Raw genomic sequence first — 13,255 nt, forward strand, 5'->3', positions numbered from 1 at the left:
TGTGTGTGTGTGTGTGTGTGTGTGTGTGTGTGTGTGTGTGTGTGTGTGTGTGTGTGTGTGTGTGTGTGTGTGTGTGTGTGTGTGTGTGTGTTTGTGTGGGTGTTCGTGTTTATGTGTGCCTTTGTGTATCCTCACGCGTGTGTGTGTGCGTGTATGTGTGTGTCCTAATGTGTTTGTGTGTGTATGTTTGTGTGTATGTGTGCGTGTGTGTGTGTGTGTATGTGTGTGTATGTGTGCCCTCATGCAAATCGACCCGAGGGGCGCACGGTGACGTCACCCGGAGCGCATTGGTCGTTGATCGAGTATTTCACCCCACGTCACTCTCATGAGAAGCCGGGACGGACCAATCAAGAGGCATCCGTGTGATATGGAGGAGCCCCACAACTTCTGAAGCTCAATAATCGCGATAGACTCCCGGCGGTGGTGACACCATAATGTGAGCGACCCTGTGCTCTGCAGGAACCGCAGTACGCACCGCTGTGCAGCCGCCAGCCATCAAGCAGCTTTCAGCAGCTTCCCAGAGTGTTCTGCCTGCTTCGGCTGCAAGATCTGCTGCATCCATCCGTGCACGGAGCAGAAGGAACGGACGACGGACGGAGGAAAGATTTCAGCACTGGGAACTGTCCAAAACACCTAACTACTTACCAGCGTCTTGCTCATGCGCTGGACCAAAACCAAAACCCAGGAGATCCCTCATCGTATAAATCTTGAGATCTAAAGAGCTTTGCAGACTAAACCCCCTTCGTAGTGTGTTGGATCATCCGTGCAGTTGGACCCTGGAGTGCAAGAGGCGCACGGACTTCATTCAGGGGAAGTATTGCAATGCTGTGCACGCCGGCGTGAGAGCCGTGAAGACCCCGGGACAACTACTACTACACGACCCATCGTACAGGTGAATATACCCCGCAGCGTGTCCGTGCACACGCTGCTGCTGCACAATGTGTATATTGTGCACAATGTGTGTCACAAAGCACACCGGGAACTGTGTGGAGGAGGTTTAAATATCTTAGGTTGACTTGTGTGGTGCATGCGGTGTAGTGACTAGACAGTTTTGGCACCACCCTCGATTTAACTCGGTAGATGATCGTTTGTGGATGTCAATGCAAGTATGTGTGTGTGTGTGTGTGTGTGTGTGTGTGTGTGTGTGTGTGTGTGTGTGTGTGTGTGTGTGTGTGTGTGTGTGTGTGTGTGTGCGTGTGTGTGTGTGTGTGTGTGTGTGTGTGTGTGTGTGTGGGTGCGTGCTTGTGTGCGTGCGTGTGTGTGTGTTAGTGTGTGTGTGTGTGTCTGTGTGTGTGTGTGTGTGATTGTGCGTGTGTGATGGAGGCGACGGCACTGTGATTGAGGTCAGCGCCAGATGGGCGTGGACCTGCGGCCCTTTTAGACTCAAACTACCCGCTTTAAACGACTGAGTGAATGAATTCATGTTCTGGTGAGCATCTGAAGGAGGATTTCTATGAGGGGCTTTGGCGATGAGAACAAAACACAGTGAAACATTGTTGTCCGTCATTGCATGGCTTGTTTTGTGGCAATTCTTGATTGATATAATACTTCTACAAAAAGAGATGAATTACCTTGATATGAAGGGCCATCTCGAAAACACAGTTTGCAGTGTCCTCGCTCTCATTGTCCCTGAAAAGATGAAAACAAAAAAAGGACAACCAGAGTTTAGGGGTCAAACCCGTTCTGGGCTGTGTTGCGTCACAGAACCCAACAAGTCCCTTATCAGGGCTCCATCTCAGTCAGATCTGAATGCAGGCTGTGCTATTGTCTCTGCCTCACGAGTCCAGAGTGGAAAAGCATTCTGACCCAAAATGACAAGTCAAAGGTGACCATGACTGGACTTTCAAGTTCTCTAACGAACAGCTGCGCTATATAACTGACACCCTCCCATTACGGGAGTTTTTCTACCTACAACATCTTAAATATGCTGGTCATGTTTGTAGACTGGACGATAGCGAATTACAGGAACTGGTTATATTTGACCTGGGGATGCCAAGAAAGATTTGGACATGGATAGAGAGGCTGCTTGACATGGGTGTTCAGCAGGATAATGATGATGAAGAGCACACAGTTCCTGCGACTGCTGGACCACAGGTTCAAGCAGGAGCGCCCCAAGGCCACTACTGCGTGTGGGAAAATATGATGATGATGATGATGATGATGATGATGATGATGATGATGATGATGATGATGATGATGATGATGATGATGTCCCGCACCCAGACGTCACCTTGATCTGTCTCCTCCGCCCCCGACGGCTCCTGTACGGCTCGTCCATGGCCCCTCTGTTTTCTCTCTTTCTCTCTTTCTCTCGTCCTGCCATTTGTCGGCTGGTTTTTGTCTCTTCAAGTATGGCTGGCAGAGACCACTCCGAGCGTAGCTTGCATGCCAATGGGATGACCTCCACTTAGTTTTCCACCCCTTACCACTTTTCAGTGCGTGTGAAAATACACTTTAACCCCCTCTCTCGCTCTCTCTCTCTCTCTCTCTCTCTCTCTCTCTCTCACACACTCTCGCTTTCTCTCTCTCTCTCTCTCTCTCTCGCACTCTCGCTTTCTCTCTCTGTCTCTCTCTCTCTCTCTCTCTCTCTCTCTCTCTCTCTCTCTCTCTCTCTCCGTCTCCTGACACTCTCTCTCTCTCTCTTTCTCTCTCTCTCTCTCTATCTATCTCTCTCTCCCTCTCTCACACTCTCGCTTTCGCTCTCTCTTTGTCTCTCTCTCTCTCTCTCTCTCTCTCTCTCTCTCTCTCTCTCTCTCTCTCTCTCTCTCTCTCTCTCTCTCTCTCTCTCTCTCTCCCCCTGTGTGGGTTACTTTAGAGTTGTTCCGGCGGCAGAGGGCAATTGTCTCTATGTTTATGGCGTCGTAGTCTGGCCCCTGTGGAATATTTCCCTCAGAAGTGATAAGGATGAGGCTGGCCAGAGGATATAACCCAATCATTTAATAGTCCTGCTGTTTGTTATGTCTGCTGATATGAGAGAAAGAAAGAAAGAGAGAGAGAGAGAGAGCGAGAGAGGGGGTTAAAGTGTACCATGTGTACCATGTGTGTATTTCTGTGCCTGTGTTGGATTGCATGTATGCATGCATGTGTGTGTGTGTATGCGTGTGTGTGAGATTGTGTGCATGTGTGTATGCATGTCCTTGTGTTTGCACGTGTGTGAGTGTGTGCGTGAGTGTCTGTGTGCATGTGTGTTTGAGTGTGTTTGTGATTGTATGGTCGTGTATGTGATTGTGTGTGTGTGTGTGTGTGTGTTTGTGTGTATGTGTGTGTGTAATTGTATGGTTGTGTGTGTGATTGTATGGTTAGATGTGTTGGTGTGAGAGTGTGTGTGTGAGTGAGTGTGAGTGTGTGTATTTGGCTGATGTCCCCTAATTATGTGTTGGCCTGCTGCTGCAGAGACCTTTGTAAAGTTGTTAGTAAAATTATTTCCACTTCTCTGCCTCTTTAGTCTCTAATCTCTGTTCTATTTTCTCTGGTTCTCTAGTTTTTTGTTCTCTAGTCTCTAGTCTATGGTTCTCTAGTCTCTAGTCTATAGTCTCTGGTTCCCTAATCTCTTGTCTCTAGTCTCTGGTTCTCTAGTCTCTAGTCTCTGGTTCTCTGATCTATAGTCTTTGGTTCTGTAGTCTCTAGTCTATAGTCTCTCTGGTTCTTTAGTCTCTAGTCTCTGGTTCTTTAGTCTCTAGTCTCTGGTCTCTCTGGTTCTTTAGTCTCTAGTCTCTGGTCTCTCTGGTTCTCTAGTCTCTAGTCTCTGGTTCTCTAGTCTCTGGTTCTATAGTCTCTGGTCTCTAGTCTCTAGTCACTGGTCTCTCTGGTTCTCTAGTCTCTAGTCTCTGGTTCTCTAGTCTCTGGTTCTATAGTCTCTGGTCCCTAGTCTCTAGTCACTGGTCTCTAGTCTCTGGTTCTTTAGTCTCTAATCTCTGGTTCTGTAGTCTCTAGTTCTCTAGTCTCTAGTCTCTGGTTCTCTAGTCTCTGGTTCTCTAGTCTCTGGTTCTCTAGTCTCTAGTCTCTGGTTCTCTAGTCTCTAGTCTCTGGTTCTCTAGTCTCTGGTTCTCTAGTCTCTGGTTCTCTAGTCTCTGGTTCTCTAGTCTCTGGTTCTCTAGTCTGTAGTCTCTGGTTCTCCGTTCTTTCTGGCCAAACTGGGACCAATTCCCATGAAGAGCCATCATATTGTGGTTCTCCCAAACCCGCCTTCCCTCTCGCTCGCTCCCCTTCCTTTCTCTCAGTCCCCCCCTCCCCCCCCTCTTCCCTTGAAACGAGGGACAGAAAGGGTAGGCTGGTTAAGGATTCCAAACCATACCATGTGACCTCCATCGGCCCAGGGAAGAGACACCAACTGACAACTACACAACAACTATACAACAACTACACAGAAGCTACACAACATCTACATGACAACAGGGGTTGGCAGTTGCTGAGGAGGTAGAAAATAATCGTCTGGCATCCGTAAGGTTGCTTGTTCAATTCCTGGCTCATCTTAGGGAAGTGTTGTGGGTTCCTTGAGCCAGACACCTAACCCTTACTGCTTACCAACCAGCTGGTGTAAGCCTTTCATGGTTTACATGGCCGTCGGTGTGTGGATGTGTGGATTAATGTGTGCATGATTGGGTGAATGTAAGCCACAAATTATTAAAGCCCCTACAGATCGGAAAAGCACAGTGTAAATGCAGTCCATTTATAACCACACAAACACACACCTACTAACAGACTGTAGAGGACAGCCTCACCTTCACCTACCTAGACAGACCCCTATGAACACACACACACCCACGCACACACTGTTTGACACAGACACACGCACAACTGAATGTGGTAACACAAAACATGTAATGCAGACTGCAGCCTGATAATTGAAAAAATATATATAAAGAGTATATCTCTTTTGAATAATTTGCACGTAAAATAATGAGTATACATCTGAGTGTAGGCTACAAAAGCGATCAACCATTAACATGTGCACAAACGCCAAAAAAATATTTATTTTGATTGTAAGGAAAGGAAAGTTTGTCTGCTACTTTCTCTTAGATCACACCATCGTTCCCCGTCTTCGTTAAATGGAACTGCGTCAGCTTCTCTCCAATGGTGGTCAACATCTCGCGGATTTCACCTACTATTCATGTTGATATCGCTGCGTGGTCTCTGTTGTAGAGACAACGCAGCAACACCCGAGTCCCATCCTTTGAACCGGCCGCGGAGCCGTCTAATGGTGTTTACATGAAAATGAAACCCCCAATATGTGTAGGGTCCGAGAAGGTAAATAGGGGTGCGAAATGAAGCCGGTATATTACCTCAGTCAGTGTAAATGCTCAGTATGACACATGGTAGATTTACCATGCCCTCTGATATAAGATCTAGATATCATGGGAATCATGGAGATCCTCATTGAAACCTCTTCAAGCTTATTTCCTCCGACCGGTGTGACCTTATGGGGGGGGGACTTATCTCCACAGAGGAGGCCTGTCCCCCCCTGTTGGTCTCTGTCACATCCTGAGGTGACGGCGGGCCCAGGACTGAATGCGAATACACCTGAAGCTGTCCACTCACAAACCCATACTGTTGAACCTCACAGTATTACTTCTGTACGTCACTGTAGTTCTACACCTGATACTGTAGTTGTCCACCCAATGCTGAAGTAATACAGTACTATGGTGTGGAACTACATCCGATACAGCATAGTAATATAGTACTTCACTCCATACAGTAATACAACACTATAGTAAACGATACAGTAATACAACACCATAGTAGAATAGTACTACACCGATACAATCAGACAACCCCATAGTACTACTACACCTGATACTGTGGTACTGCAGTACTACGATTGAGTGCTACTTCTGATACTGTACATACTACACCATTGTACTGAAATACGACACCCAAAACTGAATTATAAACCATAATTCCGTAGGGCAACAAGGTTATTTTTTACAACAAATCCTCCATACTTATTATTCACGTGTATTGAGAGTGAAGTATCACTCCTGTCTTTCCTGTCTTTATAACGTGGAGCCAGAAACATCAAAGAAGCTGCATGACATATCCATTCCACTTTCCAACCCCCCGCTCTCTCTCTCTTTCTCTATGTCTCCCTCTCACTTGCGTTCACTCCCTCCCCCTCCCTTCCCTCTGCCTCTCTCCTCTTTAGGAATGCATGAAATTCATAAAATGATGAGAAAATAAATGTATTCGTTTAATTTCTTCCAACATAAATTGATTCCTTTGTGGGTACTCTTTTATTCAAAACGTAATTGAATAAGGTAGTGAAATCCTAGAGGTCAAAAACCTATGCCATGTTCGAGTTGTGTTAACATTATGAATGCTAGAATGTTTAATATGGCTCTGTTATTACATTTGTCTCATGGTTTATTGTAATAGATGTATGATGTTCAATGTGTAAACATGAAGGGAACTGCAGGTTTTAAAAAGCACTCAGATGAATTTCTCTATGTAATGATCGATATTTTATTAAATTCAAATACTTGGTTCATTGAGCATATAACTCAATCTCTCTGAGATGTATTATCAAACCCTTTACCATCTGAGACAAATAGATTGTTATTTGTTTGATCTTTGATTTGGTTAATGTGTTTGCCTTTGGATCACAGCGCAAACCAATGGAAATATAGATAGAGTTGAATCCCCAATGACGGTCATCTAATTGAAGAAATCATGAGCATGATTCCTATCCTGGCCTGCTCCTTAATGAGTGATATGAAATCACTGAAGCTTTGGACAAAAGCATTGGGGTGAACTTTGATTCTAACTTGATTCAAGCATCAATTCATATCAACAGCATAGCATTGCATTTCATCCGTTTTGTCAAGTTGCATTGTAGTTGGGGGAATTAAGCACATTTTCACGCAAATTAATCTGAATGCCCCAAATTGGGCACAGATGTAGCTCAGGTCATACTGAAGTTATTTAGCGAGGGCGCCGGAGCCAGTGACCCTTGGGACCAAGATGGTGGCCAAATCCAATATGGCCGCTGCCTGAAAAGGGTTCCGGCCATAACTTTTGAATCACATGGTAACAAATACAAACTTTGTATCGTTTTCAGCTTAATTGGTCATGGAAAACACATAGGAATGTTAATATTTACGACCTGGTGCATCTGGACCCCTTATGCTTCCAATTCCAATATGGCCACTGTCCAAAAAGCAGCTTTGGCTGTGGTATGGGGCATTGCACCCCATTGTTCGCGCAAATTCATCTACATGCACCAAATTTGGCACCGACGTAGGTGAGGGCATACTGAAATGATTTAGCCAGGGCGCCCGAGCCAATGGTCCCTGAGACCAAGATGGCTTCCAAATCCAATACGGCCGCCACCTGAAAGGGATTCGTCCATAGCTTTGAACTAGATGAGATACAAATACAAACTTGATGTCTATTTTACCTTTTGTGACCATAAGAAAACCAATGGAATACTTACAGTTATGATTGGGTGTATCAGGACCACCCAAATTCCCTAAATTCAATATGGCCGCTGTCTGAAAAAGGGTTTTGACTACAAATGAGGATGAGGTGTCTATTTTATGTTTATTGGCCACAGGAAGTCCAAAGGCATGTTTATATTTATGCTTGTGTAAGTCTGTTACCTGTATTCCTTCAAGACTGTGGTTGAATATCCTTTTTTACTACAACTTTGAAGGATATTCTCAGTGTCAATTCATTTCCTTATAAAAGTGACAAGCTTCCAGGTCATAAATTTAACGAGGGGTCTCTAAATCATTTATACTCGTCTCCGCTAGACTGTCTGAAAGCGGTCTGAACAGAGGAGCACATGAGATGCTTCACACTCGCACTGACAAACAGAGGCACATGCAAGCACACCTATTTGACAGTAGGCAAATGTGTGATTAAGCTTACAAATCCTTGCAGGTACCAAAAACAAAAATCCATAAAATCATAGAAAAAAAACAGCTTTAGTACAATTGACAGAGAGACAAAGGCATCTTTTTATTCAGAAAACCTTCGGATATACACAGGCTATACCCGTGATGCCTATGTGAAATAGTGATACATTATTCCAAAGAGGATTCACCATCCCTAGGTTTATTTATGAAACCTGTTCAAATTACCTCTAGATTTCCATTGAGCAGAGGCTGCTCCCCCTCATGCTGATAGCGGATCTAGGCTAGCTAGGGAAATATAATCTCTCCATCCACTGATTGATAAATAGCATCTGCAGCTGTAGCAGCACTAGGCCAGGCTCTATATCCTCTGGTTACGAGCTAGCAGGAGGAGATTTAGCCTTGTGAAGACAGGAAAATACACTTTCCTTCGTCCTCTGTTTGAAAGCTACCATTTGGAGCAAGGCTATACTATGGAAATACACTTGTCTTCATGCTCTGGTTTAGAGCTAACAGATATAACTAGGGTAGGCTAGGCTAGGGAAATGCAGTTTCCATCCCCTGGTTGATAGCTAGCTGGAGCTAGGCTATGCTACGCTAGGCTCTGTTAGAGTAGGGAAATACATTTTCCTTCATCCTCCATGGGGGAAAACACTTTCCTTCTAGCTTCTGGTTAGTTGCAATTACAATTTACTGAGTATTCCTAAGTGGCATAAATACACACTGCCAATCATACTAAGACTATAATGAATAAGTATTCTGGATTCCCTTTGGTATATTTGCACCTGGAATTGTGTGTTCTATTGGATTGGTTGGCATCTGAAATCATGTAGCCTACTGTGTAGTCTCTTATTGGTTTGTTAATGTCTGGCGTCATGTAGAATGCGTTTCTGAAGTGGGTTTTGGATTCAGATTGGTTTGGTGGTGTGTGGTGTGTGGGCCAACCCAGTGCCAGGCTTCTCCACTGTGTTATGAAGTGAGGCTTCGAAACAGCGGCACTAACCCACTTGTGTCAGATTAGATTTTCCACCGTGGGGCAGGATGAAAGAACCAAACATGATGCCCTTATTAAAATTGATAAGTGAACCTAAAAAAGACAAGGTCATCCTTCTGCGTCAAAAAGACAAGGTTCTCCCTGCGTCTTCTTGGAACCAGACGGCGCACTGGTGCGGGCAGCTCTCTGCCTGGATCACACGCTGGAGATATAGGGGCAGACCCTAGATCATGCCCTGTCTCCACCTGTCTCCTTCCCACCTCCAACTGTCTCCTTCCTACGTCTAGTTTAATTTGGACGAAATAGAACCCAAAAATCTTAACCTTAACCCTACAATTTACAACAAAAACACCAAAATGATTTAAAAAACAATGCTAATGTTATTTAGTTGTGTATTGTATATTCATTATCAAATGTGTAGCATGGTCATACTATATAGCAACACCCTTACAAGAGAAGGGTGATCAACGTAGCGTGAAATAAAGGCTTGACGAAACAAGTGAGAGGGGGTTTGAAGCCGAAGCAGCTGCAGCCCTTCAACATAAATAACCCATGACTAAGCCATTCAGTTGGTTTCTGTTGAGGTAACCACCAGTACAGTACATACAACTATTCATCACTAGTATCGGCTCCCACCTCACTATGTCTACCTTTCCATTTCCATTGTTGGCAAATCAAACTCTCAACGGTGTACACTGTTGGCGGTGAGAAGGCGCCTGCATTTACCCTAGATCCGTCCTCTCATTTATTATCATCAACGCGTCACGCTCCCAGCACCCAGCTGTGGCGACAGGATTAGACTGATGAATTGCGCCAACACGTGCCAAGTCTCAGCACGCCGACTTCAAGTACTCCCTTTACGTTTCTTTCATTGATTATTTTATTCGGTACACGTTCTTCAATAGAGGCTTGAAACCTTTCCCTACCTGCCACCCATTTCTTTAAGCAGCCGAACAACTTTGTCGTCCTCCATTTGAATGCCTGCCAATCCCCCCCCCCCCCCCCCCCCCTGCCAATGAACCCAGAACAAGCAGAGGTCGCTACCCTGCCACTGAACCCAGAACAAGATAGGTCGCTCGGCTCAGACGGCAGACTAATTAGGTCTGCTTTAATCATCTGTCTGGAGTCGCTCGGTTCTTTTGAAGAGCATCCTCCGCGTGAACGTTGCACCGCTGGCTGGGCGAAGGATGGACGCGTTAGATCCTGACTGTTCAGAGGAAGGCGCTGATACACACAGCGCAGACACTTACATCGACTCGTGGCTTTCAGAGGCCTCATTTGCGAGCCGGTGAAGCGGTAATGTTTGGGTTGTGTAGCATTGAGAGTCATTTTTTTCTTTGAGTGTAACAATCGTCAATCACACCAACCAATCAACCCCAAACAAAATGATGAAACTTTTTCTTGTTGTTCAGCTATACTGAGATAGAAGAAAAAACATTAGATAACAGAATCCATTTCTAGAGCAATAAAAGATTTCATTTCAAGACAGTTTTCTGATATAGCAATAAAATAAAATAAGAAATCCCTTCATAACATCCCATTGCCTATAGGAAGATTTACATTGAGCAAGGCAATCAAGACACATGATTATCCTAAGTGAAGACGCTGATTCACATGAATAGTCTATTAAGCACACCAGAGCATTAGCACATAGCAAGGCGCTTGACAAGGAGGCGTAAGTTACTGGAAGTAGTCCTATTTCCGTCCAGATATACATGATTAAATTACGTGCATACACTTATGCGGTGCATGAATGGGTGCTACTGCATCTCAGAGCTAAACACATGTCCCGTGAGTAGCGTGTAATCAACTGGAGTCCACGACGCCGCTATCCTCAGTAATTGGATTGGCTGCCTGTCTCTCACTAGGGAGGAGAGAGCGCAAGTGCCGTCGTGACGAAGTCACTGTGATGTTATTTCCATTCCCATTTTTAATCCTGAAGCACGTTGGTTTTGTTCGGGAGCGGCGTGTAACATCGCCAAAACGTTCTTGCCAAGCGACGCAATGTTCTTTTCATGTTGTCCTTGATTATAGTCTGCTAGTCTCGAAGTTATAGAGATATTGACTCAATATTGATAGAGGCATGTATATGAGGGTAATTCATTAATTAGCAAGCTTCATATCTTTGGAACTTTTCGAATTAAACAAATATGATTTGCATTGATTTTATTATACCATTCCTGCATCTATCATAAATGCATTGGAATCCACAAAAATAGAAAATATAGATTCTGGTCATTCTGTTCATATTTCCTCTCTCCAAGTGCCACGGAAAGCAATTCAACCAGCTGAATGTCATTGTGGTGTTGACGCTGGCCCTTCTGAACCTTCTGAACCTTGTTATTTCAGAACATATAATGTTTCTGTTTCTTTTTGGGACTGACCTTGACAAAAACATATTTCAAAACCTTGCAATATGTAGACAAACCACCCTTATGGTGGCAGAATATGGACAAACACACACACACACACACACACACACACACACACACACACACACACACACACACACACACACACACACACACACACACACCCACCCACCCACCCACCCACACACACACACACACACACACACACACACACACACACACACACACACACACACACACACACACACACACACACACACACACACACACACAAACACACACTTGAAATTGTAGCATTCATTATTGATAGTACACACTCCTTTGGTGCCTTTGATATCCTCTCAGATTTTGCATGGCAAAGCAAAGACCGTCTGTCTCTTATTTCATTCATTCTATCTGTCCGTCCCGCCGTCATTCTGCCTTCCACTCCTTATCTCATGCCCCTACTACTACTACTACTACTACTAAACTGCCATCCAGCAAAGACAGTCTGTCTCACATATTATTCATTCTATCTGTCTGTCTGTCTGTCTGTCTGTCTGTCTGTCTGTCTGTCTGTCTGTCTGTCTGTCTGCCTGCCTGTCTGTCTGTCTGTCTGTCTGTCTGTCTGTCTGTCTGTCTGTCTGTCTGTCTGTCTGTCTGTCTGTCTGTCTCTGTCTGTCTGTCTGTCTGTCTGTCTGTCTGTCTGTCTGTCTGTCTGTCTGTCTGTCTGTCTGTCTGTCTGTCTGTCTGTCTGTCTGTCTGTCTGTCTGTCTGTCTGTCTGCCTTCCTCTCCCTAACTCATGTCACTCATACTACTACTACTGCTACACTTACCTCCTTAAAAAAACGACCAGAGAAAACCTTCTCAGACATGACGTAAAATGAAGCTAAACCGCCAACGTTTGTAAATGGGAGGTGCAGTGACATGTATATAAAATACAATGCTGTACAGCGGTGGTGCAGTATGTATGAGTGGCAGTATAATGGTTTTTGAAGGGTACCAGCTTAAGGTCATTATTATGCTTTGGGAACATTGTGAGTTTGAACCTGATTTGTCGTTCGTTTTTCAGTGAGATTCGCCCTTACATTTTCTGTTTCTTCCTTCATTATCACAAAGTGGGGTGGTTTGATGTGTTTAGAATTAAAATCCCATCGGAATATTTCCCCGGTGGAAAGCACTAGACGCAGGAGTTTGACGTCAAATGAGTAATTCATGACTCATTAAAATCACTAATTAGAAAAAATGATTGTCGTTGGTGGCGTAATTAGTAGCAATGGACAGATTGCGTGACTTTTTCCCTTCTGAATTCTGCACTGCAGAAAACAAACAGGCCTTGCTTTGGCTCATACATCGAGGTACGAGGACCAGTCGGTCTGATGGATAATAATGTCTGTTAGAAAGATACTTGAAGTGAAGTCATGCAGAGAGAGGGGTGAAGATAACCTGGCTCCTCAGAGGCACTTTGAAGAGAGAGAGAGAGAGAGAGAGAGAGAGAGAGAGAGAGAGAGAGAGAGAGAGAGAGAGAGAGAGAGAGAGAGAGAGAGAGAGAGAGAGAGAGAGAGAGAGAGAGAGAGAGAGAGAGAGAGAGAGAGAGAGAGAGAGAGAGAGAGAGTTTCAAAGGGCTCTCTAGTCTGATAAGAATAGAGATGAACTGGTATCGTTGACAAACGGGCTTCAGAGAGAGAGCAGTAAACAGGAGAGGGGGGAGGGATGGAGAGAATGACTTTTGAATGACTTTTGACACATTTGAGGAAAGCAGGATGAATATTTGGTGTCATCGGTTGACCTTGATCTCCTGGCTGACTTTCAGAACCTCCTATTGATCCCCACTTCTCCCCAAGGGGGAGAGAGTTTGGAAACTGATTCTGGAGAAGGAAGAGGCTTGAGATGAATCCAGATGAGATTTGTTTGAGTCTCGGACCTCTAGGAAGAACAGGAACCAAATGGCGGTTCATTCAATCCCTGTTCCTTACTTATTGACGATTGGTGATTGGTGATACATCATTGAGAGTTCCTACCCCTTAAGCTCATTGTTTGCTCCGATTGAAATACATAT

At 44.6% G+C, this 13,255-nt stretch overlaps 1 protein-coding gene across 1 annotated transcript in view; it reads left to right on the plus strand.

The window, feature by feature from the left end:
* Nucleotides 1-468: 468 nt before the first annotated feature.
* The window catches only part of phf24 (PHD finger protein 24), a 34,899-nt gene continuing 22,112 nt past the window's right edge, over nt 469-13,255 (plus strand). Inside the window, exon 1 of the mRNA XM_056578640.1 lies at nt 469-892. The gene's annotated coding sequence lies outside the window, so the exon portion shown is untranslated. The remainder of the gene's footprint in view (nt 893-13,255) is intronic.

Source organism: Gadus chalcogrammus, chromosome 19, assembly GCF_026213295.1.
Source record: "Gadus chalcogrammus isolate NIFS_2021 chromosome 19, NIFS_Gcha_1.0, whole genome shotgun sequence".
Classification (NCBI taxonomy): domain Eukaryota; kingdom Metazoa; phylum Chordata; class Actinopteri; order Gadiformes; family Gadidae; genus Gadus; species Gadus chalcogrammus.